This window comes from Rattus norvegicus, chromosome 5 (assembly GCF_021556685.1).
Source record: "Rattus norvegicus strain SHRSP/BbbUtx chromosome 5, alternate assembly SHRSP_T2T, whole genome shotgun sequence".
Taxonomy (NCBI): domain Eukaryota; kingdom Metazoa; phylum Chordata; class Mammalia; order Rodentia; family Muridae; genus Rattus; species Rattus norvegicus.
Genome location: NC_141538.1, coordinates 76018745 through 76045888, shown reverse-complemented (window position 1 = coordinate 76045888; position 27144 = coordinate 76018745). Strand labels below are relative to the sequence as shown.

At 41.6% G+C, this 27144-nt stretch overlaps 1 long non-coding RNA gene across 2 annotated transcripts; it reads right to left on the bottom strand.

The window, feature by feature from the left end:
- Window positions 1-970: 970 nt before the first annotated feature.
- On the bottom strand, window positions 971-22149 carry LOC102553326 (uncharacterized). Of its 2 annotated transcripts, none has more exons than XR_015620235.1 (3): window positions 21969-22149; window positions 20771-20828; window positions 971-2315 (listed from the first exon to the last, which is right to left on the bottom strand). It is a non-coding gene; the product is annotated as an uncharacterized LOC102553326 (long non-coding RNA). The 2 variants fall into 2 exon arrangements; XR_015620234.1 differs by lacking the exon at window positions 971-2315 and adding an exon at window positions 15858-16821.
- Window positions 22150-27144: the final 4995 nt, after the last annotated feature.

The following is a 27144-nucleotide window of genomic DNA, read 5'->3' as shown; positions in this document are numbered from 1 at the left end:
CTGGGGACTGTGGCTGGATGGCAAATAGCAACATTCTTGAAGTTCAATTAGTGAGCACATACAGATGCATGTGCTGGACAAGAATCTGTATCTGGAGGAAAACCACATTCCCCATTTTAAAATTAACCATAGAATAAAGTATAAGAGTGTCTTGAGGTCCCTGTAGTTGGCTGGTCTCTAGTGCATGAGAGAGATCAGTATCTGAGGACTCTACAAAGTGCTATCTTCCCATTCCTATGCTAAGATAAGAAGTGGTGTATAACTGTAAACCTAATCATTGCCCTCTATAACTTTGTTTTATGGTTAATCAGTATAATGGGTAGAATAGAGTCACTGAAAAGATGCGAACTAGCTGTGTAGGTTTCAGGGCCTCCTCACCTTCAGTGGAGAACTGCAGGCGAACTTGCCCACTGTAATCCATGTGGCTTTTCTTCACCTAGGAATCCGACTGGAGAAAACAAACAGGCAACCTAAGCAGTGAAAATGATTAAAGGCTTCTACATAAAACCAACGTTCATAGATTCAGGACAGTATGGTCCAGGGACCAGAGTATGGAGTTTGGGACTTTTTTCATATGACAGAACTGGAAAGGGAAACAAAGTTTATTTTAAGAACTTGAACCTGCTATAATCCTTCTGGACAGTTCACAGTTAGAGGGATCAGTTGCTGTTTGGCGTAACATATTCATGGAATTTTGGTCATTCAAATTATACAGGGCCCTGAATCTTGTATAAAGGAGATATGTAAAGGCATTGGCAGGATTTGTTTTTGCACATTAAAAACAAAGGGGGTCTCCATTAGGGAAAAGAAGAATCAGTGGACAAATGCAGTCGTCACCAAAGCTGACATCCTAAGCTTGATTAGGGGACCTACATACTGAGAGGAGAGAAATAACTCCTTCAGACTGCCTTCTGTCTTACTTGTATGCACAGACACACTTACAGACATACATTTATAAACACATACACATAAATGAATAAATAAATACATTATATTTTTTTAAAAGAAGAAATTGGCTATTTTCCACATCTTCAAAAGGGCGAGAATTTGGAAATGGAGTTTGTGGATCTGGGAAACAGAATGAAGAGGAGACTCAGAAAGAACTCGGCCATGATGGGAGTGGGTTTGCACCATGAAAACAGGCAGGTGGTGGAAAGGGACAAAGCTTGGCTGTTGCTCACACTTAGTCTCATACCAGTGCTAACATGCTAGCCCATTTCCACCTGCAATGTTTAACACTGAATTTTACCTTCAAGTGATCTAGAATCACTCAGGAAACAAACATCTGGATATGCCTAGGAGACACTTTCTAGATTGGGTTGAATGAGCAGGAGGAGTCTTCTCAAGTATTTCTGGCAGCATTCTGTGAGCTGGGGTCCCCGACTGAGTAGACATGTGGAAATGGAGCTGAGAGGCAGCCTTCATCTCTCCCTGCTCCCTGCCTGCAGACATAACTTGACTAGCTGTCTCAAGCCCCACTGCCATGACTTTCTCGACACTATGGGCTGGCTGTATCTGTGCATCCTGAGCTAATTAAACCTTTTCTTTGATAAGTTGCTTTTACCAGGCATTTTGTTGCAGCTACAAGAACAGCAGCAAATACAAATGCATCTTTCTTACTGGATCTTAGATCACACCACTAGAAGAAGGAGACTAAGTAGCAGAAGAAAGCAACTGAGTTAGCTGAATTCTTACCTTAAACTGGGTAAATTTACATAATGAAGCCATTGAAGTTGCCCTGATTTTAATTAAATTTCATTAAAGGAAAGTCACAGCTTCTTTCCTCATTAAGTCAAATGTTTCTGAGCCGCAGTCATGGTAATGACATCTGCTGAGACTGCATCTAACCTTGGCGATGGCTTTCCTCCTTTGTCCCAGGGTCTTAAGTTAGAGTGGCTTTTTGCTGCTAACTGCCCTAGCCTCTTCAATAGCACCTTGCTCTTTTCTTGGGTTCCTTAGGGCAGAAACCCTGGGAAGCACATTGACTGTTGTGCCCCAAGCTCTAAAAATTATAAGCTAATACAGAATGGGTGCTAAATAATTCCCACAATTACAATTCTCTCTGTATCACTCCAGACTCCCCTTTAGGATGGATGCTCTGTCAGCACAAGAGCCTTCTGTTTAAAACCCTAAAATATACTTTTTGGCTGGTGATTTTTAACATCTGCAATAGCATCTTCTTGCTTCTGAGATGTCTTTTCAGGTGATGGGTGCTTGTTGAAGAATTCTCATACAGTTGCTTGGAGAAGTATTTGAAGCTCTTCTAAAAGAATAAATGTTCCTTGAGTGGATGAAGTCTCCCTTCCTTGTGAATTCTGATAATAAATAGACACAGAAATAAAAGCACTAGGCCAAACTGTAAACGGTTGAGAAACAATGGGCAAGCATCACAGGGCAGAGACATGGGCGGATGTAGGTGTGCTAGAAGGAGGTTGTGATGAGAGCTAAAGGTGCTGCTCCTGGCAGTGATTTGTCCTCTTTCCCCATCCTCTCTTGGGATCTTCTGTGTTGCTGCTAATCCATGAGTTAACAGCTACAGAAGTAATCCCCCAAGCAGTGATAGCATCAGTGGCACTAGACAAATGGTGGCTGGCGTTGCTGTGATCTGTTGTATTTTATTCAATCCCAACCCCTTCCATTCCACTCATTCCTTGCATTTCAGGACTTTCTACCTTTGGCTCAGTTCCAGTCAGTGTACATGGTGTTCAGGGCCCGTGTTATAATGGGTCTGTGGTGAGAAGATTAACTTGTGTAGAGTCTGAAGCAGATGGACGCAGGGTGGCTGATAGGGTGGGGCTTCAACATGAGGCTCCTATGAAAATGGCTGCCTTCTGCTCTTGGGCTAGTGAGGTATCAGGCCATGATCCATTTACTGATTGAAATGTCTGTTGGTATTTAAACTGGGCATTGAAATATCAATAAAGTTATCTATCAAGTTGATCAATGAAATCTAAATGAAGACCCAGGAAAAAGAACATGTCTTCATGCATTGGTCCGGGAGGCAACTTCCTGAATAGAACACCAATAGCTCAGGCAAAAGTCAACCATTAATAAATGGAACCTCGTGAAACTGAAAAGCTTTTGTAAGGCAAAAGACACAGTCTGAGAAAACAGTGTCAAGGGTGACTTTTTTCCTTCAGAGAAGCATCAAAGAAGTAATTCTGTGACCACTCTGTTTTAAAACTGCAAATCAAATGGAGAAAATGCCCCAAAATATGAGTAAAGTCATTGGAGAACGACTTTGCCTTCCAGCATTTTTTAAGGAAAAAAAAAAAGCTTTACCCAGGCCGTGGGACTTATGCACACATTCTCATGAAAGTCAGATGTGTGCCATACCACCAGGTGGGTGGTCCTCGTGCAGGAGACAGTAGGCCCACCCAGCAATACTGGGAGAAGGCTGAGCTTGGCTCCTCAAGATGCTAGAGGATTCTGCTGAATCACCTACATTTGTTCCAAAGCCACATTCTTAGACATAATTTGTGTAGGACGCTGCCATGCTGCACTGGCTGTCCTTTCTATAAAGATGTCCTATTAATACCTCCAGTTTAGGTCTGGTCTTCACATGACACGCACATATACACGTACAGGCACAGGCACACTCACGCACACACAACACACACACACACACACGAATGCATGCTGGGATCCTGTGTCACATGGATGCTGGCGACCACCCAAGCACACAGTTCTCTTGTCTGCATCCATTGCATTCCTTCTGCTTATATTTCTTTTTCCCATCTGGTAAAGATGCACAACTCCTACCCACTACTCACCAAGCATCTTTCATTTTAGTACCTTTTTTGAAAGTACCACACTCCAGGAACCACAAACAACAGCACAAATATTTTGCCTCATTCGTTTAACTGCTATTAATACAACCCCATGATGACAGTAAAACAATGTTCACTTATAAATGTTGTACTACATTTTGCAAGAGCACTGTCTCACTCGACAGTTATTAAATGGCCTCTATTGGGTGCTCAGGGTAAAAAGTATGCTATTCCTCACCAGCATTATTCCTTACAACCCCTGTTTTCCTAGAAGTTAGTACAAACTAGTTCTCTGGACCCATAGGATTAACAAATGCATGAATGAACGAAGGAACAAACGGATGAATGAATGAACAAATGGATGAGTGAAAGAAAAGTTTTCCCAGTCTTCAGTAGCTCCCATCTCCAAAATGGTATGAAATAACATGAAGATGCTATAAGCCCCTGGGTGAGATGTGACTGACACCTTTCCCAGAGGTTACCTAACTTCCTGGGTATCCTTGATTGAATATCAACCAGAGTTTATCTGTTTCAAAGAACTCTCTGTCTCTCTGCCTTTCTCTGATTCTCTCCGTGTGTGTTTCTCTGTTTGTCTCTGTGTCTGTGTGTGTGCGTGTGTCTGTGTCTCTGTTTCTCTGTGTTTGTCTCCCTCTCCCCTTAAAACTCCCCTGCCCCTCCAGTCCCTCTCTCCTCCTTCTCCTTCTCCCTCTCCCTCTCTTTTCCCCCTCCTCTGTTAGTCTCTAGGCCTTTTCTATTCTGAAACCTTGTGTCCCTGTGGTTCCCGCAGTTGAAATAATGCAATTACATCGTGAGTCACCGCTCCTTCAGCAGACCATGAATGGACTGCTTAGCACAAGCTCTGCCAGTGAGAAGGCTGCGCATGGACCTTTTGTGTCCTGATGCCTGTCTGTACCCTACTGGAAACCTCAGAGAAGGCTGCGGCACTTTGGGGTTTTTCTAAAAGTACTCTGCAAGCCAATTTCAAATACAATTTTCAGAATGGGGTTTGAGGACTAAATAGGCAGCCATATAATCACACTCTCTCCTTCCTTGGGAGAGGCATAATAAGCTCCTGTTTTGATTTGATGATTGGTACTTGGTCCACGTGGTTCCCAGGACGTTGGCTATAATGAGGACATTTCTATATTGGGTAACTACAAATCAGGATAACAGATTGCTTCTCACCAGCACACCTGAATGCAGACATCAAAATAAGCTTCAGATCCCCAGACACGGTGTTCAATCTGACCACTTGGTTGGGAGGAAGGATAGTGATGTCCCTTCAACACTCTGTCATTTGCTGAAGGTAGCCTTAATGTGACTCACCCATCTTATTTATAAAGGAGAGAGAATGCCTGCTTTGCAGATGCATTTTAAGGATCTCATGAGACAATGAATGTAAGATGCACATTAATGAAAGTGAGTCCTTTATGTTTCTAAGTAAACATGTATTCTTTCAAGTATCAGTATATTTACAGTCCTTCATCCTGATAAGTTATACACAGAATAGTATTATTTGAGAGAGCTTCATGTGCAACATAGCTGGCCTAGAACTCACTGAGTAGTCAAGGATGACTTTGAACACATTTATCCTCCTTCTATCTCCCAAATTCTGGGGTTCTAGGAAGGTATCATTGCTCCCAGTTTGAGGCTCTGAGTATTAAACCTAGGGGCTCAAAATTTAAAGGATGTACTCTGTACCGACAGCCTGAACAGTATCTGAAGTGACAATCTGCTCCTTTGGTCAGAAAGACAGGCAATGTTCTAAGACAACCCACTCTGGCAGGACCCAGTTTGGTGCTTTTGGTAAGTGATTTGTTTTCTCCTTATTCCAAATTTATATTTGCATTTTGTTTTTGTTTTTATGACTTCATAAGTTAATTCACTTTGGCTTTTTGAGAGGTTTCGGGTAGTCCAGGCTAGCCTCTAAATAATTAGCCAAGGATGACCGTCAACTCTTAGTGCTCTTGAATCTACATTCCAAGTTCTGGATTCACAGGTGTGTCCCAATACCACACCCAGCTTAGGTTTGGTTCCTTAACTGAACTCTTGAGTATTTCTTGGCTTCCCATTTTTGCAGAGGGACCATTTCAACCTACCCTTTTGTCCAGATGCCAATTGCAGCTAGTTCAGAAGACACAGGTATCAGCTGGCAGAATCCTCACCAAAAATATTGGACTTTAGAGCCATCTGGTCTAAGAAGTTTTCCTGGAGCCCTGTCAAGACCAGAGGAGTCTCTTGCCTCACATTGGACTCTCACACACAATTCTTTGCTTTCCTTCCTCCAGGTCAGTGGCTGTGAAGGCTGTCCTTCGGAGGTTCAGCTTAATCTCTACTTTTTTAAAAAAGAGAAAAGGTATCAAGTCTTTGGAGTCTCAGTCTAATGGCTGAGAGCATCTCTTTTCTCTTCATCCAGGAAGAGCATTTTGCTTTAGCAAGACCACTGTCATCTTGTCCTGCCATGTCCCACCAGGGCCCCCATGACATGATTGCTATGGGCGTGATCTTGTCCTTAACAGTTTCCCTCATTCCCTAATCGACAGACAGGTGTTCTAATTGATTTCATGCCTTAGCACATCTTTTACTGATAAATGGCAGTGACTAGTGGATCACTAGTCTTTGGGTTGTTGTTTTGACTTTTGCTGAAGCCTCAGCAAAGGCTTGGCAGAAGTCTTCAGTGGGGGGAAAAGATGGAAAATGGGGGTCAGTAGTAGCTGCAACCCTCCCGAGAATAAGAGGACGGCGAGACCACTGATGAGCTCAGATTAGGGTTCTGTTCCCTGGGGAAATGACCAAACCCGAGAGAATTTGGCTACATGCTACACAGAAGGTATAGTAAGGAAGTTTCTGTCAAAACAATGAATAAAACTACCCTATGATCCAGTTTACCATGCTTAGGTACAAACCTAAAAGACTCTCAGCACAACAGAGATACTTGCCAATCTATACTTAGTGCTTCACCGTATCCAGCAGCCAAGCTGTGGAAGCAGCTTAGATTCCCATCAACAGATGCAGTGATAAAGAAAATGTGATAAACACACACACACACACACACACACACACACACACACACACACACACACACACACACACAAAATGCTCGGATATACAGAAAAAGAAAATTATGACATTTGTGGAAAAAGCTTGGTAGAACTGGGGATCATTATGTTAAGCAAAACAAGTCAGAAACAGACAAATACCATGTGTGGATTTAACTTTTGACCGCATCTGTAGAATCTAGATTTAAATAAATGTTTAAATGAAATGAAAGTGGAAAGGAGACTGTGAGGGAGGGGAGTTTGAGGAAATGAAGGAGGACAGAAAGAGAGAGGGTATTGGAATACACGTCATGAAAGCAGAAGTGGAGACTGCTTGAGGAAGGAAGAGAACCAGCAAGGGGAAGAAAGGAAGTAAAGAATGAGGAGAAAGGACTGTGCGATTCCAGGTGCTGAAGTAGAGTGTTCTGTGTTCCCAAGGATGGCATGCAAACAGCTGGAATTTGGCTTCTTCTGGTTTGGTGACCATGCTCATGCTGACTGTGAAGGATGGGATATCTGAGTGCCCACCTCCCTGGGAAGCACCCAGGGAGGCATCTGGATCTTAACATGGTCTGGAGGAGAGAGCACACCCTTTCACTTCTGAGAATGGTCATCTTGAAAGCCTGGTTGGATGACAGCTCTGAGTCATGTTTAAGCCAATTCAAAGAGAATACAGAACTATGTTCTTTCTTGGAATTTGGAGATGCACATGAAGTTTCGCATTGTCATATCTGAAGTGACTGTTGAGAGAGTGGCTCCTTGTAGGAAGGTTTTATTTCTGTAGCTATACTGTTAATAGGTGGTACTGTTACAGATCATAAGAAATGTTATCATAAAAACATGAGCCTGGACTTTAGAACCATCCTCAGAAGAATTTTTATGCAGCACACCACTGTATGTGGAGTGGAGGCCACTTGGAATTGACGACACTGAGAATGATATTTGACTTCTCCCTCACACTGACTGGCTCCTAAGTAACATTTGTGAAGTCTCATAATTCTGAGGGTAAATCTTAGGCTGTGCCACATGTCACAGCCTTGATGTTATAGGTAGGGTTCTTCTTTATATGGCTGTTCTCTCTTGGCCTAATCTTTCTCTTAGTTTTCATGTTTGTTTCCTGTTCTGAGGGATCACTCTCCTGTCAGCCTCAGAAATAGCTATACTGTAGGTGTGGTGTGAAGGTCACACAATGTGTGCTTATCACATGATAGAAACTCACTTATTCCCCAAGTGGTGGTAAAAGACAGTGAAACTTTCGACAAGAAAGGGAGGTGCTTGTGTCCATTTATTGTTGTTTGGTCAGTTTGGTATGTTGCCAACATAATCAGAGTACCGTACCTCTTTTAAACCTCTGCCCAGGACACGTATGCACACATATACATGTGCATCCTGTTTGGAATCAGCTGAAGCAAAGATGGGTACAGCAAAATACTAATTCTAGGAATGCTGCATGTGTGCATGTGGCTTACACTGGCTTCCTCCTTTTTGTTCCTCGATCTAGACTTTGGATGAGCTGTTCTAGCATAGTGAGTCAGTTAGCTGACACAGCAAGCCAGGTTAGTTAATGGGAACTGCATCTCACCTAAAAGGCCTGAGTAAAACTGGAGACTTGGGTCTCCAGATAAATCTGCCTTTTGGCTCTCTCACAGGTATACTTTCACTTGCAAGAAGATGCAAATGTTCCCTCCCCTTCTCTCCTTCCCTCTCCCCCCACCCATAAAACGGGAGACTATTTAAAGAAACCTTGGTATAGCCTCTCAGAGGACAGCCATGCTATGCTCCTGACTGCAAGCACAGCATAGCATCAGTAATAGTGTCAGGGTTTAGTGCCTTCCAATGGGATGAATACCAAGCCAGGGCATTTTCTGAATAGCCATTCCGTCTAGGTCTACTTTTGTCCCTGTATGTTTTTTAGACATGAACAATTTTGGGTCAAAATATTTGAAGATGGGTTGCTGTTCCCATCTCTCCACTGGGAGCCCTGTCTAACTACTGCAGCTGGGCACTTCAGCTTCAATGTTCCCACTGTTGTGCTTTTTGGCTAAGGTCATCCCCATTGAGTCCTGGAGCCTCTCACATCCCAGGTCTCTGGGATTTTCTAGAGTTTTCCCGACCCTCTACCCCACACTGCTCATTCCAGGGTACCACATATTTCCATTAATTCTCCTGGCCCTTTGGACTTCTCTCCTGTCTCCTCCCATATTTGATCCTGCACCCCCTTTCCCCTCTGCTTTCTCTCTCCCACCCAGGTACCTCCCTCCCTCCCTTCCTCCCTCCCTCCCTCCCTCCCTCTCTCCCTCCCTCCTTCCTTCTGTCTCCTATGATTATCTTCTTCCCCCTTCTAAGTGGAACTGAAGCATCCTTACTTGAGCCTTCCTTCTTGTTTAACTTCTTATGATCTGTGGGGTGTATCATGGTTATTCTGTATTTTTTGGCTAATATCCACTTATCAGTGAGAACATACCATATATGTCCTTTTGGGTCTGGGTTACCTCACTCAGGGTGATATTTTCTAGTTCCATTCACTTGTCTGCAAAATTCATTATGTCTTCATTTTTAATAGCTGAATAGTATTCCATTGTATAATGAACCTTATTTTTTAATTGAGAGACATCTGTGTTGTTTCCAGTTTCTGGCTATTACTAATAAAGTTGCTATGAACATAGTAGAGCATTGACATTATTACTGATGCCATTTTGTGCTTGCAGACAGGAGCCTAGCATGGCTGTCCTCTGCAAGGCTCTCCTGGCAACTGACTGAGACAGATGCAGATATCACATCCAACCATTGACTGAGGTCTGGGAAACCTAAGGAAGAGTTAGGGGAAAGATTAAAGAAACTGAAGGGGATGGCAATCCAACATGAAGACCAACAGTTTCAATAAACCTGGACCCTGGGGAGTTCCCAGAGGCTAAGCCACCAACCAAAGAGCATACATGGGCTGGTCTGAGGCTCTACCACATATGTAGCAGAGGACTGACTGCCTTGTTGGACCACAGTGGGAGAGGATGAGCCTAATGAGAGGATTTGATGCCCCAGAGAAGGGAAATTACTGGTGAGGGGAGGGAGAGGGTAAGAGGCTAAAGAATTCTGGGAGGGGATACTGGGAGGTGGGCAACATTTGGGGATGCAAATAAATAAAATAATTATTTATATAAAAAAGAAACCTTATCTACTCACTGGGGCCAGAGTTAAGAGGCAGTATAGAATCGCATATCACATAGTCCTTTACACTTGGAGTGGGTGGACGACAACTCCCAAGTGATAGAGCAGGGGACAAAACTCAGAAACAAGAATCTCTGTGTGTTAAACAGGCATTGCTAGAAAGTTCTGCCTGGATCTCCATGCCACTCAGAGAGTTTAAATTGTGGATTTTTGTATATTTATCAGGAAAGTTTGCAGTTCATTTCTGGCAGGTTGACCCTACTCAGTGTGTACCACATGACAGTTGAATTTGGAAAAAAAATATTAAACAGAACCATCCCCAAACCTGCAAGAGCTGTTTCTACAAGCGGATGATAAAGTTATGTATCAAATGCCCTAGAAGAACTTGGCATTAGTCCTAATGTGGAAAATAAACACTGGTGTACATTAGGCATGATGTGTACAAGTATAAATTAGGAATCATAAGCATATGAACAGGGCAAAACACAGCAAGGCCAGTCAGTGATGAGACACAGGGGCAGTTTATTAGGTCTTTAGAAAGCCCAAACATTGTTAGACACCAATATACAAAATCCATCATTGAAATTTTTCTACTACATTGTATTTATTTAAGTGTATATGTGTGTGGGGGGGGGCACATGGTACTGCACATGTTATAGAGGTCAGAAGACAACTTGCAGGAGTCAGTTCTCTCCGTCCACCCTATGGGTCCCCGGGGTCAAGCCCAAGTCAGGCTTGGCAGCAAATACCATTACCAATATCTTGCCTACCCTGAAATTTACATCATTTTGTTTGACTCCTCCAACCCTCCCTATGCATGGTCCTGAATGTTTGGTCTTCAGAAACAAGTACCAATGAGAATAAAAATGCTAAAAATGTTATACATAGGTGTATATTTCAAACACACACACACACACACACACAGAGAGAGAGAGAGAGAGAGAGAGAGAGAGAGAGGGAGAAAGAGAGAGCAAGAGAGAGAGAGAGAGAGAGAGAGCAGTATAATAAAAATATGAATCAACAAAGAGTGAAGACACAGAACATTAGAAATGGCCCCACCAAAAGAAAGAAAAATGGCATTCCAACCAGACTTCTTGGTTGTAAGTAACAGTTTTTAGTGAATTAAAGGAAAAAGAGAAATCTCCAGAACTCATGAAAGCCTGAAGAAGTAGGTTTGAATACTGGATAAAATTTGATGAGGTTGGAAAAACAGACAAGCAATACTTGCACGTAGGGACTGGGCAAATGGCACACCTTTAATCTCAGCACTTGGAAGGCAGGGAAGAGGGGATCTCTATCCAGTACCCAGGACTACAAAGTAAGACCTCATCAAAAAATAAAAAGCCACAGCTGGACACTACTGCAGTGTCTGACCATTGCCTTCCGCTGCTGTTAAACACTGTGTTTTGCAGATTTGCTCTAACGTTACATTAAGAGTTAAGTCACTGGAAGCTGAGGGAGAAAAATGCAAATGGATTGATGTTGTGACTGACAACTTTTTTCATCCCCTGAGCCAGTTCTCACATTAAGAGGCAGATTGCAATGGCTTTGTTTGCTGAGTGAAACACTTGAGATGATAATAATAGAATTTACTGTCTGCTATGTGTCAGTTACTTTGCAGAAGTTAGCTCACTCATTCAGTTGACAACTTGGCTGAAAGGAGATTCCTTATCATCCTTCGATGAAGGAGGAAACCAAGGCGCAGAGACCATCAGTGACTTTCGCCAAGTTTTCGAACCGAACCATGGACAAAACTAAGGTCTTCACACCTGCTCCCCACCCACAGCAGATCACAGCCTCCTCATTTGTGTAGACCTGAGATGTTGTTTTCCTGATGCTTGCAAGCTCCCAGTAGGGACACCTTCCTTCAAGGACAAAAGTGAGGTTGCCATGCGTTTCTGCCTTCTCAAACTGCAGTCCTTCTAACCATCAGGTCTTTAGTTAATAGAGACAAGTCAACAGTTCATGAAGGAGTTGATTCAGCTGGCTAAAGAGTCACAAACCCAATTGAAAAGAATTCTAGAAGATTTCTTTGGCCACAAAATAGGATTTGTTGCTGTGAGATCAATTGGCTTTTATTTTTATTTATTTTTTGGTCAAACTGATCCACACCCTATTGATAATGGTATTGTGGATGACAGCACTTTCTCATCATGGAAACTTGTGGAAAACAAACCTAGGAGAAGCCCATGAATCATAAATTTGTCTGCATACTTTGTATTTCTAATGCCCCTTTCTTCCTTCTAAGAGGTTTTCTAATTCTAAATTAAAATCATTTCAAAATAAACGTGTTTCCGTTAACCAAACAGAAAGGAGTTTCTAGCAGCCTTTCTGCCAGTGAGACAGGAACCATAGCTTCAGACTGGGATGTGGCAGGATGTGGGATATGGCAGACAGCAGAAAGAGAGGACCTTGAATTGATTAGACAGTCACTAGCTTGAGCGAGGCGAAAGAATGGCCTGGGAGAATGTCATGGTCTTGGGGCTGTGGCATTGCATTGGGACACAATGGCCATCATAGTGGAGACTCCAGGATAATATGGCCCACTTTGTCTTTTCCTGTTCTCTCTCTCTCTGCTTGTCAGATATTGCCCAGGCTTCTTGTGCGTGTGTTAACTTCAGTAGCAAAAATTAAAAGGGAAAACTAGTGCTCCATACTCTGCAAAGAATATTCACTTGGCCTTGGCAAACTACTCAAACTGCACTGAAGAATAAATAAATTCATAGACATTGGTGCCTGATCTCATCCTAAAACACCACACACATTAAAAATTCCAAAAGGTCTATAAGATTCTATACATTAAGCTAAATATTCTTTTACCTCCAGGCAGAATATATAATGTAGGCTTGAGGGTGAGAAAAAATAAAGATAAAACAAAATCTGAATGTAAGAGTAGGGAAATGTGACCTCCTGTCAGAAGTTTTCTCCTATAAAATTATTTTTCAATATTTGATGGTGTTATCATGAGAGAAATAATTCACCTAAGGAAGGGGACATTTGGGATTTTAATAAATTGTCTTCTACATATTTTCATAATAGGCATTCTTCTATGGGTGTGTCATGTTTTAATTCAGCAGAGGAACTACCCACAATTTATTGGACTTGTTTGAAAGTTGTCTCTATCTTTTTCTCCTATGGTGAAAGATGATAAATTTAATTGCTTCCACCTAATCCTTAACCTCTTAAAGAAATATCTCCTGAAAATAATCCTGGAGTTTGTTCTAATAGATGGATTATTTTCTGTTGTTGGTAGATTTTCCAAGCTGTTTTCCTAAGTCATTATTAATCTATGCTAATGTAACTACTGTTTTTTTTTCCTGAGCCATTTTTTCACTATAAACTTGGCAATGTGCTGTGTTTATTTCTTTTAAATCGAAATTCTTAAAAAGAGGAATCCTCTAATTGGGAGGACGTGTGGCTCCAAACCACCAGCCAGCTATTGTGTAGCCTCTCAGGGGCTGCCTATGAAGTCAGGAATAAAATTAGGGACGTCAGGGGTCTTTTCAGCTCGATCTGTCCTCTGTGGCAGGTGTTGGACTGTTACCCAGACACCAGTGCTCTGGGGACATGAATGAGTGGAATATGTTTGTCAAACATGTCATTCAGAGTTCCCAGAAGACTTAGCCACAGATTGTGGACCAAGCTGGAATTCAAAGGCCTGGATGGTTGCCTGCCATCCCCTGCCAGGCCTGGGAGCCCGGGAGAGAAGGACATCTCCTGGGTATTCTATAGAAGGGCTCCTTCTGGGTTCCAGAACTTTGCTTGGACACCTGGAATTCAAATTTTCCCACTGCTGGAATAGAATAAATAAATTCACTCCCAGGCAGCCTTCTACTGTTTCATTCTTTGAATGTATCATTTGTGAAGCTGAAATGTATTCCACTAGAATGACGTTGATGTACAAATTGCCAAAGCATCAAAATTCATCTAGTGTAACACTCGTCGGTAAAGACATAGAAACTGAAGCATGCCGGGTGCTGGCGGGCATTGATACCTCAGTTTCCTTACTCCCAGCATGTGGAGTGCCTCTCTGCTTTGCATGTTATTTTAGGGATTAGATATATTTTGTGGGAGCTGGTTGGAACCGCTTTGTGTGTTGTTCCTTGTTATTGATAAGGGTTTCTCTTGTGTCAGTAAATAATCAAAACATGTGTATTGAGCAATTGTGAGCATTGATTTCATCATTTCTGCCTAGTTCAGTTACTAAGACTAACCTTGGGCCAAACTCTAACAGTTTTCTAAAACATCTTTTCTCCTTATCCTTATATTGCAAGGACATAAACCAAACACTGCTTTGTAATCAATGTATAAAACAATATAGGATAAGCTATGCTGAAGAAACAAACAAGCCCAAGTATGTCTGACTCATTATAATAAAGCTTCATCTCCCTCTTGTGTGATGTAGCACAGGTGAAGGTTGATTCTTTTTTAATTGTTGTGTTGGGATTCTATTCATCTAACCATCCATCCATTCATCCATCCATCCATCCATCCATCCATCCATTCAGTAGTCACCGATCACAGCACCCCTCCCCTTCTCTTCCCAGTTCAACCCTCTCTCACACACCCTTTTCTCCTCAGCACAGGGAAAGCACCATAGGTAGCCACCCACCCTGGCACATCAAGTTGTAGCAGGACTAAGTGTATCTTTTCCCACTGAAGCCAAACAAGGCAGCCCAGCTAGAGGAAAGGGATGCAAAGGTAGGCAACAGACTCAGAAACAGTTCCTGCTTCAATTGTTAGGGGACCCACATGATGACCAAGCAGCATATCTGCTACATATTTGTAGGAGGTATAGATCCAGCCTAAGCATGTTTGTTTTATGCTTCAGTCTCTGTGAGACCTCATGGGCCCAGGTTAGTTGACTCTGTAGGTCTTCCTGTGGTATCCTTAATCTCCCTTGCCCCTTTAATCTTTCCCCCCACTCTTTTACAAGACTCCCCAAACTCTGGCTATTACTAATGAAATTGTTATAAGCATAGTGGAGCAAGTGTCCTTGTGGGATGTTGGAGCATCTTTGGGGTATATACAGTATAACTATATCTTGAGGAAGAACTAGTCTTCCATTTTCTGAGAAACCCTCCAAATTTATTTCGAAAGTGGTTGTACAAGTTTGGACTCCACCAGCAATGGAGGAGTGTGCTTACTCCACATCTTCTGCCAGCATCTGCTGTCACCAGAGTTTTTGATCTTAGCCATTCTGATAGGTGTAAGGTGGACTCTTAGAGTCGTTTTGATTTGCATTTCCCTGATGACTAAGGGCATTGAACATTTCTTTAAGTACTTCTCTGTCATTAGAAATTCCTATGTGAGAAATCTCTGTTTCACTCTGTACCCCATTTTTAACGGGGTTATTAGGTTTTATGGTTTTTAATTTTATGAGTTCTGTAGACTGCCATTTTGTCCTACTGATGGTGTCCTTTGCCTTACAAAACCTTTTCAGTTTCTTGAGATTCCTTTTATCATCGTTGAGCTTAGTGGCTGAGCTGTTGGTATTCTATTCAGGAAGTTGTCTCCTGTACCAGTGTGTTCAAGGCTATATTCCACTTTCTCTTTTATTAGATTTAGCATAACCAGTTTTATATTGAGGTCCTTGATCTATTTGGATTTGAGTTTTGTGTTTGGTGATAAATATGGATGTATTTGCATTCTTCTACATGCAGAAAGCCAGTTAGACCAGCACCATTTGTTGAAGATGCACTCCCTTTTCCATCATATGATTTGGTCTTTTTGTCAAAAAGCAAGTATCCATGGATGTGTGCGAGTTTATTTCTGGGTCTTTGATTCTACCCCATTGATCAACCTGCCTGTTTTTATGACAGTACCATATGTTTTTTTATTACCATTGATCTGTACTAAAGATTGAAATCAGAGATGGTAGGTAATACCTCCAGAAGTTTTTTTTTATTGTACAGGATTGTTTTAGATGTCCTGGGATTTTTTTATTTTTCCATATGAAGGTGCAAATTATTCTTTCAAAGTCTGTAAAAAATGAATTAGAATTTTGATGAGAATTGCATTGAATTTGTATTGGTTCTTTTTTCTGGAACCCATATTGAAAAGGCTGTCCTTATTTCTGGACTTGCTTTGACTTGGTAGATACATAACTACTTTAAGTAGAACAAATGGAACTTTGATAAACAAATTAAAAAGTGTGCTAACTACTTCCTCTGAAATTCACTGCCCAAAGCAAATTTCTGGCCATTCTGACATGAAGAAGATAGATGAGTCTCCCACTGGGAAGACTCAGTACAAACTGAAGAATATAATTCATCACTTGTCATAACTTACTCAAAGCAAGTAGATTTTGGAGAAAGGATCTGAATTCAGGATAGCTCCAGAGCCCATTCAGTTGACTAACCTACTTCACTGGTGATGTAGTGGATACTGGGAAATACAGGCCAACCTTAGAGTGGCTTTTGTGCTGCTGTAAAATGTCATGATGGGGGTCAAGTGCTCAGTCCTACATCCCAGGGCAAGCAGTTTGCAGTTCACAGTGTTTTCAAATCCTTCCTCTCTGTTGGCAACAGATTGTGGTCCACTGCTGTTTAAATAAAAGAATGAGCCACACTTTCACCCCACTGTCACTTCTGTCATAGCTGTTTCTATAAATTCATCATAGACTCTTAGAGAATCAGGCCTTGGGAGGAAGGCAAAGCCAACTCCTGTCAGTGCTGATAGACTCATGATGGAATCATGCCAGGAGGCCGTGTAGCTAGCCTCTCATGTCTGTGTCTCACATCCGCCCAGGAAGGCTGCTCTCAGCTTTATCAGGGAGAGCCATCCTTGAACTGAGTCTCTTCCACAACTTTTATTCTTGGGTACTTGACATAAAGGCAATGTTTTGCCTGTATAACAAAGAAAGAAAACAAAATAGAATAATAATAAGTATTGAATGTACCAGAGCATATTCTAGCTATATATACATATGTGTATATATATATACACATGTATTTACATATGCTATGTACAGTCTGTTTGTATCATGCTTATGGTAATACAGAATATTTACAAGTATATTATGTATTATCTGTCAAATATAAGGACACAAATGTCCTTTAAATTATATTTCCTTTAATTTTATATTTTAGTGAAAGGTTTTAACTTCTTTAGACTCAAAAGACCCAGTTTCTTCCTAACATGATATGATTTTATGTGTCAAAGCACCCTGTGCACTTAGCTACAAATGTACACTCTGGTCCCTTTAATTAAAAAAGGAGGCTCTTTTCCTCTCTTCCTTTTTATGGCCATCATAATTGACACAATAGGAATACATTTCAGAATTAGTATGGTATCCTGATCCTTTATGTACAAGCTTAAATAACTTAACCTTTTTCTTAATACAAAGTTATCAATATTTAGAATGCTCAGAAATTTCGAAAGGTAAAGTAAGAATTGCTCAAATCCCTAAATACATGTCTCAGAAGCAATTACAGCAAGTATGATATTTCTTATAGGTAAGATGATTTTGTCTTAGCACATATTATTAAAACAACTTTCTTACATTCAAATATACTATATATGAATGTATGTAATTTCACTTTGGCATATTTTGTTAATTTGTTTTAAATTTTTGGAGTAACCTTGAAAGCTGCATAGTTCGTTCTTTGATGATCTCACAGTGTATATAATGTATGTGGGTAATATTCACCACCATCGCCCTTTCTAATTATGTTCTGCTCCTGCTTGACTCCCTTCTCCTTTGCAACATGTTCCCCTTTTACTTTCACGTCTTTTTTGTCTATCCACTGAGTTTAATTTGGACTCCCTAGAGAACCATGGGCATTGAATTGGAGAGAGCTTCTTAGTGAGCATGGGCACCAACCAGTGACTACACTACTATAAGAAAATGACCCTGGCTGCTTCAGCAACTAAGAACTGCCAGTAGTACTTCAGAGAAGAGTGGGGTGTCATAGACCCCTTCAACATAGGAGTTCTTCTTTGTAAGTAGAAAAAACCAACTCACTTTTGGGGACTGTGATGTTTATAGGTTTTAAAATACTATGTCTTTTCTGCTACAGAAGCTGTGTGGAGAAGGACTATGCATTTCCTTTTCCTAACCGATGCCTCAGCAGTACAGTACATGTGCTTTATAAACTGTACCTACAAGAATGTGCTGGGTTAATGAAAGAAAAAAGCAAAGGAGACCACAGGACACAGCTATGTGGTATGCTTTCTTTTGGCTCTCTGAGTACAGTTGTATTTGCTCAATAAATACAAAAGTAATATCACAAGTTGATAGCATTGAGATAAAGGGAAGGATGGCAGAATAGAAAGAAAGATTCTTGAGATGTATGTAAGAAGTAAAAGCTTCTAAAACTTAGGGAGTTGGAGGGTGTGATGATTATGGTATGAGTCTGCAATGACTCAGGAGTTTCTAGCTAGAGTAGGAATAGTTGGTTCACAGCCCACAGGATGAATCTAATCTGTGTATTTTTGTAAATAAAGTTTTATTGGAATGCAGCCATACACATTCATTGACATATTGTCTATTCTTCTTTTACCTCTTAATAGTAGGGTTGGCTAGTTGTGACAAAGACCATATGGCCTTCAATGACAAAAAGAAAAAATAAGAGAGAGGAGAGGAAAGGGCTGCTTGTCTCATTGTCAGCTGAATCTTGCTTTGTAGACTATAAAAATTAAGGTAGGGAATGGAGGCATACAGCTTCAGTTCTTTAACATGCTGATGTTACAGTGCCTGAAGAACATGCCAGTCAAAGATGTTTAGCCAAAATGTGTAGCTACAAGGCTAGATCTCAGGAATGAAAATATGACCTAACATAGATATGGTAGATTGCAGTCAAGCTTCGGCTTTGTTGGCTGTGTTGAAAGCCCATGACAGTTGAGCATCTGAAATAAAGATCTCATGGTGATAGGAAGTATATGTGGCCTGGCTGAGCAGTGAGTCAGTAGTGTTTGATAATGTTCCAGGTAAGTGCATGGGAAAGACTTGGGCGTGTGTGTGTGTGTGTGTGTGTGTGTGTGTGTGTGTGTGTGCGCAGTGCATTGGCCTCTTTGAGAGTGTGGGTTGGGGGAAATCCCTGGAACCCAAAGCCCAGGCAGAATCCTCCCACCACCTGTGTGCTTCACAGAATAACAACATTATCCAAAAACAGAAGGTTCCTCCTGTCCAGGGTTGCTCTGAAGTTTTGTAAACTCAGACAAAGAGAAGCTTATATTCATTGATGAAGAGGAGAAAGCTAAATGTTGGTCCTAGATTTATAAAATTTTACTGTCTTTAGAGTTAAGTCTAGGTTTGCAATGGATGCACTTTGTAAGCTGGCTTGGGAATTGTTCTGTGCAGGGGTTAAATGCAGTCGTTGCAAGGACAATGCACTCTCTGAGTTTTCAGACTTGTTCCAGCATGCCTGTGAAACCTCTCATTTCCAGAATGACTCACTTCTGTTTCCTCTTTTGGCAGCTAGGGAGGGATACAGCAATCTCTCTCTCTCTCTCTCTCTCTCTCTCTCTCTCTCTCTCTCTCTCTCTCTCTCTCTCTCTCTCTCTTTCCCACAGATGCAAATCTTGGAGTAGGGAGAGGGCAGGCACATGGACGGGACCTCCAGGAGCAAAGTCTGCATCTGAACCAGTGTCCACAGAAACAGCCACTTGGGATATTGAGCAAATGCCTTCCAATGTCCTGACCGTGCATCAGACACTGACTGCCCCAAAGAAAATGGTTGAAAGCTATGTTAAGATTTTCTACTTGGCTCTTTCCTAGCCACTGGAGATAATGAACTTCCTCCATGACTTGTATACTTTTGTTAGAGGGGCCAGAAAGCGGTGACTACTTAATAGATAATCTAGATGTTAATGGATACGGAAAGCCCTTCTTATCCCTCTGAACCTATTCTAACGCACATATATTAGTTGTGTTTCTAGAAAGATAGCCTTACAGTGCACATGTTTGGATTTTTGTAGTTTTGACAAAGGCCACTGTGCTAATTATTTCAAAAATTAATTGAACTAATGCATGGGGAAACACTTAAGACTCCAATCAGGTTTTTCCTCAAATCACATTTTTAGCCCCTTTATAAAGTTCTTGGCTTTTATACTTAGTGTTACATTCCCATTCTTCCCTGCTGATTTTCATGCAATGTGAAATGTGTGGCAAATGTGTCTAATGCCAGCATGGACGCATGCGCCGGTGTTCCGATGCATGGCTGGAGTAAAGCTGCCGGTCTCTGGGCAGGTGTGTCTGTGTGGATAAGCATGTGTGTATTCTTCTTGTGGATGTGCTGGTTGTGTGGAAGGAGCTCTCAGATCCCACAAGAGCCAGATGCCTAATAGGAAAGAATCTCTGCTAAGTTTTCAGCACATGCTTTTTGCAGAATTAAAGGGTACAGGCACTAGGAAACCACAGAACCCTACACAAACTATTCTGGGTCTTCCCAAAGACCTTTAATTTACTTGTATTTAAAGACACTATGGAGCCTTCAAATGTTCGTTTCTTCCACAGCCTTAGAAGGCATTTGGTCCATCACCTGGTTGGGATTTTCTCACTGAGTGCGCTGACCCCCACCAACCTGAGCTGACCCCCACCACACCTAGGTGAATCACACATTGAGTCAGAGAGCTTGTGTTTGCCTGTTTATTTTCTCCCTGGCTTAGATACAAGATTAACGTTGCTGCCTTTCAGCTTGCTATGTTTAACTGACTGCAGTACCTAAGATGCTAGCCCTTTCATTTGGCTATGGTTCGCCCTCCCTTGTCCAATTCAGTGTTCAAGTTTTCTCTCAGTACAGGACTCAAAAGTATTTCATCGAGAGTTTGGGTTTCAGGATTTCAATTACTCACATCGTCTAAAGTTGGCTTTGAAATCAACCGAATCAGGCATGGCGATTCACCCAGGAGTCTGAAATGGAATCAAGAAGGCAGAGATGAGGAGACATCTGGTGCCAAACCACACCAATGAAGTGCCCACAAGCTTGTGTAGGGGGCTGGGGAGCAGGAGGGGACTTGGGAAGAAAATGAAAAGTCCACAATAAGACTGACTCTGCCTTTGAGAAGCCTAATGTATCTCACCATCCCCAAAGCCCTTCAGGAGGCAGTTAATGACTGCCCATGTTGCCTGACATCAATGCTTTAGAGGGATGTCTGTGGCTGCAGAAGGTTAATGGAAATGGCTCCTCCAACACTCCGACTGGCTGAGAAGACTTGTTCTTCATTGTCTTCATCACTCGAATCTCTTTGGATGTTCTCTGAGTCTCATTAACAAGTACCACTCTGCCTTTATGAACCAAGGTTAAAAAATCCACCTCTACTATTTGTTTCTTTGCCCCTAGCAGTTTACTGTTTAACTCCTTCCTGCCCACTGTGAGTCCTTTCTCCAGGGATGCAGGATGTCATCTAAGGAGTCAACAACTACAGGTAGAAAGGTTACTCTGAACTGAAAAATCCCTTCGCCATTTTTATCTCTTTCACGCATTCTTTTAAATTTTTATTTAATAAATCCATGTGCTTTCTCATAAGACAATCACTGTTTTTTTTTTCCACAAAGGGGGTAAAAGTATGTCAAATTTAGCTGTCTGACTTAAAAGTAAGTTACATAAGAGTATTCGGAGAGATCATAATAGTAAATAAAAGCTGCTGTACAGCTACAAATAACAGAACTCAAGTTTTGATGATTCAATTCCTTTTTTTATCTATTTTGCTCTCAGCCTTCCTCTGCTTTCCTCCTTTCCCTTCTCCTGCTCCTCCCCCATCCCACCCAGTCTCCTTTCCCCCCCCTCCCCCACTAAGTCTTTTCGTTCTCCTGCTTAGACAAAAAGCCTAATCCACTATTATCTTAGCCAAGAGCAACTAGAAGACAATCACAAAGCAAATGCGCTCCCTCTCTCGCTCTGTGTTTTTAAAGTACATTAGGGATACAGCTCTTCTCTGTCTTTTAGTGAAACACTGGACAGACTCCTGACTCTCAGAATATCCCCTAAAGTGATATGAGCTCAGAGGGAGGTCCTTTCCCCAATATATTCGGTCTCAATTCAGAACTTACCCTTCCCGGTTCCTTATCGTAATGGGAACTGTGATTTTGATCTCAGATGGCCTTTTCCACTTCCTTGGTTAGGCGGGTTGCCATGGAAAGCCTGAAGAAGGCAGCCGGATATGGCTGTCTTCCATCCTGTGTTTAGTCTTCTCTCTGACTTTCCCTTTCTGAACCCTCCATGGTTAGAATTGGGGGAGGAGCCAGACACAGACCCTGCAGGCTTCTACTCAGGACCAGAGAGATTCACCCAATTAGTATTCTTTCCCATTGGCTTTTGTGAGTCTTCAAGACACTTCCCTCCTAGGAAAATGCTCTGAGGGCCGCCTGACTTGGTGGGTTTACTGGGCTCAGCTCTTTGTTCATCTTTGTCACCTAGTGCTACCCCTTGGCTCCTCTCTGGTAGAGACCCACTACCTTCCAGGAGGCTTTCTGGACAGGGGTCAAGCCCTACACTGGTTCTCCCTCGCTCCTTCTTGGTACTTTCTTTGCGAGAAACATCCTTCTGTCCTAGAGATGTGCTTGCTGACTCCCACAAGCATCTCCTCCGCGGGTGCGTACTGCAGGAATAGCCTAGATGCTCCTGCTGTTGAGCTCAGTATTTCCATTAGGCATATGCCAGGGCTTTGTGTCATTTCGTTCAAACTCTCCTCAGCAGATATGCAATGGTTTTAGTTGTACCATGATCCTGAACACACACTCATGCGTGTGCTTGCACACGCACACACACACACACATGCACACAAGCACTTATAACCACTTTTTATCCCCAGAAATTTGTATCTCTCTTGTACCTCATTTGGGGATTTCATTATCTGCCCACTCTAGGTGATGGTTAAAACCTGCAGTTTAACTTCTGTGCCAGAGTTTATAAGCATGATTTCAAGTAATATTCACCGTGAAAATGATACCCCAATATTATTTTTAAAAATGTGATATTAAGGGTGTTTGGAGCATATTGTATTCATTTGCGAATTAATTATCTGGCAGTTCTGGGGATGGGGAGTACCGAGTACATATCAGAGGCTGCAACCTTCCTCAAGGCTTCGTGACTCCTTTCCTTCCCCCTCTCTGATACATTCTTCATTTTTATTTCATTTTTCTTTGATGAAGTTGGATTTTGCTGTCATTCAGGCTGGCCTGGATATTGCTATGTAGTCCAGGCTGACTTCGAACTTGCAGTCCTTCCACATCATCATCCTCATTGCTAGGATTGCTGGTATGTACGCCCATACCAAGTGCTCGATCTGTGTGACTTGTCCAACTGCCACACATCCTTTGGCTTGTGCTCCCACACAACCATCCTCTAAGTGTCTGTCACTTCTCCTAATTCTGTTGCTATATCAGCTGCTTAGACTGTGACCCTTTCCCTACATTTTATAAGGACCTGTGTGGTTACATTTTGCCCACTCTGATAATATATGATGATTTCCCCAGCTGCGTGGTATTGATCTATAATTTTACCATAGCTGCTAAGTTCTGACTATCACACAATGCTGTGTACTCATTCATAGGTCAGAGAACTTGGATGTCCTGGGGGGAGAGGCAGTATTTGACCACCATAACTATAGTTACCCAACTTTATATTCAATTTTTTATTTCAATATGCTAATCGTGGTATGTAAGTATTTGACTGTAAAATCTATATGGGTTTGTTAGCATCTCCTTATGGTCAATACCAAGATATACTACTGGCAGGAATATTTTTGAAGATTTTCCAGTCATTTTTCCAAATTCCCTTCCAGAAAGAATTCACAAATTGTTTGACTCCATGAACTATGTGGAATCCACCTAATGAGGCAGGTTTCTAGGAAACTAAAGAGCTACCACATTTTTTTATGAGGCAAACACTTAATTTCAGAACTGGAGCTCACTTCTTTGGGTCACTTCCAGGGTTTTCGCATACATACACACATGCATGTATGCCTACAAGATATATGGCATTGTGAAAATCACTACGATGACTCTCATTATTTGTCCTTTATGTATACCAATAACCAATCCTACTGTGAACATTAGCAGTTGGTTAAAATGGGCTGATGCATTTTTATCTTAATATTGAGCTCAGTTGCTGTTAATGAGTTTTTATGAATTATGCAAGTGATGCAAATGCGTTTCACATATATGAGCTATCATACCCTGTCCGGGGCAGAAACTCGGAGGCAGGAATAAAAAAATCAGAGGCCATAGATGGTGCTTCTATAGGCTTGATTCCCATCGCTTGCTCACACTGCTTCCTTATAGCAGTCCAGACCACATCTGCAGCCTAGGGGTGATACTACCCATAATGGGCTGGGCCCTCCCCTATCAATCATCAAGCAAGAAAATATACCCCACAGGCTTGCCCACAGGCCAAGCCTATGGGTGATACTTTCTCAGTTGAGATTCCTTCTTCCCATATGACTCTACCTTGTGTCAAATTGAACAGAAAACTAGCCCACATGTTGTATTTTTAAAATAATCTAGGTTTTGTGATTAATGAGCCATTATCTTTCATTTCCCACTTATTTTATATTTAGAAGTTACGCTCTATTTTCAAGGTAATTGAGACATTGACTGCAATGTGAGTCTTTCAATAATAATTATGTTTGGTGTCACATGAATCTATAAAGTATATGGAATTTGAATTTGTCAATACCTGAGATGAAGATCAAAAAAATTTTTATCTCTGATAATTTTTAGAATTGTTTGCCAAGATCATTTGATCAGTTTTGAACCTTTTCCACTTTGAGCTTAAAAAATACTAGTTTTTAATTGTGTGTGTGTGTATGTATGTATGTATGTATGTATGTATGTATGTATGCAAAAGTGTGGGTTTGTGCACAGACGTGCAGTGCCCATGACCATCAGAAGTGGCACTGGGTTCCCCAGGGCTGGAGTTATAGGTGTTGGTGAGCCACTGATGTGGGCTCTGGGAACTAAACTCAGATCCTCTGTAGAACACCAAGCACTCTGAACCGCCAAGATGCCTCTCCAGACTCCACAGTGAATTTTCTATTTTCAGTATTATTGTGAAGTTCTATGGTGTTTATGGCTAACTTTAGAAGTTCTGTTTGGTTCTACTAGTGTAAGCACCCAGTTTTCTAACAATGTCATCAGTGATCACAATGTGAAATAGAATTTTTTTGGCAAATTCCTCCACATTCCCATTGTTTTAAACATTGGCTTGGCTATTTGCCCACTCCATTATTCTCAGGAGAAACAATTTCCATAATGTAAAAAAGTAGTTCTATTTTGTTACCTTTATACTTACATGTTATTTTAGGAAGATCAGCATCCTTGTCTGGTCATCTCAACCAGGAACTTAAAATTTCTCTGGATTTTCTGAACTTCTCCTTGAATCCCCTACAGTTCAGTGTCATTTAAGTAGCTACACGCTGTGAGTTATGGGAAGTGAACCCCAGTCCTCAGAAAAAGCAGTAGTTGGGTCATTTCTTCAGCCAGATTCCTAATAGTGCTGACAACTGTTACTCTTTACTTATCTAAGTAGTCATCAAAAAGTTTTCTATTGTTCCCTTAGTTTTTAATTTATTTTATTTTATGGTCCAAAGTTTCAGAGAAACAAACAGTAACATTACCTGTCCTTTTCCTTAGGTTGAAATCCTTCTGATAACTCATCATGGTGTTTTATTTTTCATTTTGAGGGACAAATACATGTTTTTATTACTCTCTTTAAATCTCATTAAAATTATTAGAAAAAAATACACATCAATAACCCAGAACCATGTCAAATACAGAGGTGAACGCTAGCAGCAAACCACTGAACTGAGAACAGGACCCCCATTGGAGGAATTAGAGAAAAGATTGAAAGAGCTGAAGGAGCTTGCAACCCCATAAAAACAACAATGCCAATCAACCAGAGCTCCCAGGGACTAAACCACTACCGAAAAACTATACATGGACGGACCCTGGGCTCCAACTGCATATGTAGCAGAAGATGGCCTTGTTGGGCACCCATGGAAGGAGAAGCCCTTGGTTCTGCCAAGGTTGGACCCCCAGTGCAGGGGAATGTCAGGGGGTGGTGGTGGTGGTGAGGGGGGTTGGATAGGGGGAACACCCTTATGGCGGAGGGGGAGGGATTAGGGGGAATAGGAGGATTATGGACAGGAAACTGAGAAAGGGAATAACATTTGATATGTAAATTAAAAATATGTTCAATTAAAAATAAATGAATAGATAAATAACCCAGAACTAAAACTGATGGTGTGTGTGTGTGTGTGTGTGTGTGTGTGTGTGTGTGTGTGTGTGCGCGCTATCTGAGTGGATTTTAGTACAATAAACATGCCCTGATTCCTGAGTGAGGAGCATGCAGACCGAGTGGTGTGTTCCTGGTGGAATATCCTATGTGTTTATTTTTCTTCAGCTCGTGAGTGACAATTTCCCAATTTGGTGATTTATTAAGATATGAGGAAAGACTCCACGAAGCACGACTGTGACTGTGGGGATATTTGGCATGCACCGTACCAGGTTCCTTCTACAGGGTGAATGTTAATGTCATCCTTCACGACGATCTCTACAGCCTTCACTTTCTGCTTCTCTTTTATCACAAACGACTTCATTGTCAAATCGTGAAGAAAAGTTGTAAATATGAACAGAATGTGTAGTTAATAGTGAATGTGTAACCTGCCCCCCTTCACAAAAAGAAAAAAACAAAACAAAAAACCCTCCATATCTTGAGCATAGCTACTCTCACGTTGGTTCACTTGGATGTCTAAAGTTTGGATATCGGCAAATGTTTGAGTGACTTCCTAAAACTATCCCCATTATTTTTTTATTTGTGAATTAATTAGAATAAAGAGACTTTTTAAAAATAAAAAAATCAAATTAATGCAAATGAGATTATTAGCTTCTAGCTGGAAAGGATTCTGACTCTTAATTACAGCCATAAAATCCCCAAAGCTTGGACTCTTCTGGGAGGGCCTTGCCAGGGCAGCGGTGGGGGAAGCATTGCTGTTGAGGGCAGGAAGGAGCAGGGCAGGGAAGCCACGGGAAGCCTGAGCCACATCTTCTGGCCCCTCCCCCGAGCAACGCTGAGTGTTGTTGCAGTACTGTACTGTTCGACTGCGCAATCATAGTTAACATTCTTCTTCCAAGCACATTGAAAACGTTTGGCTTGCATTCTCCTCGAGCTGTTTTATAAGGGCAATAACCAAGGCCAGGGTGTGCTCTTGTCAGCAGGCAAAGCACG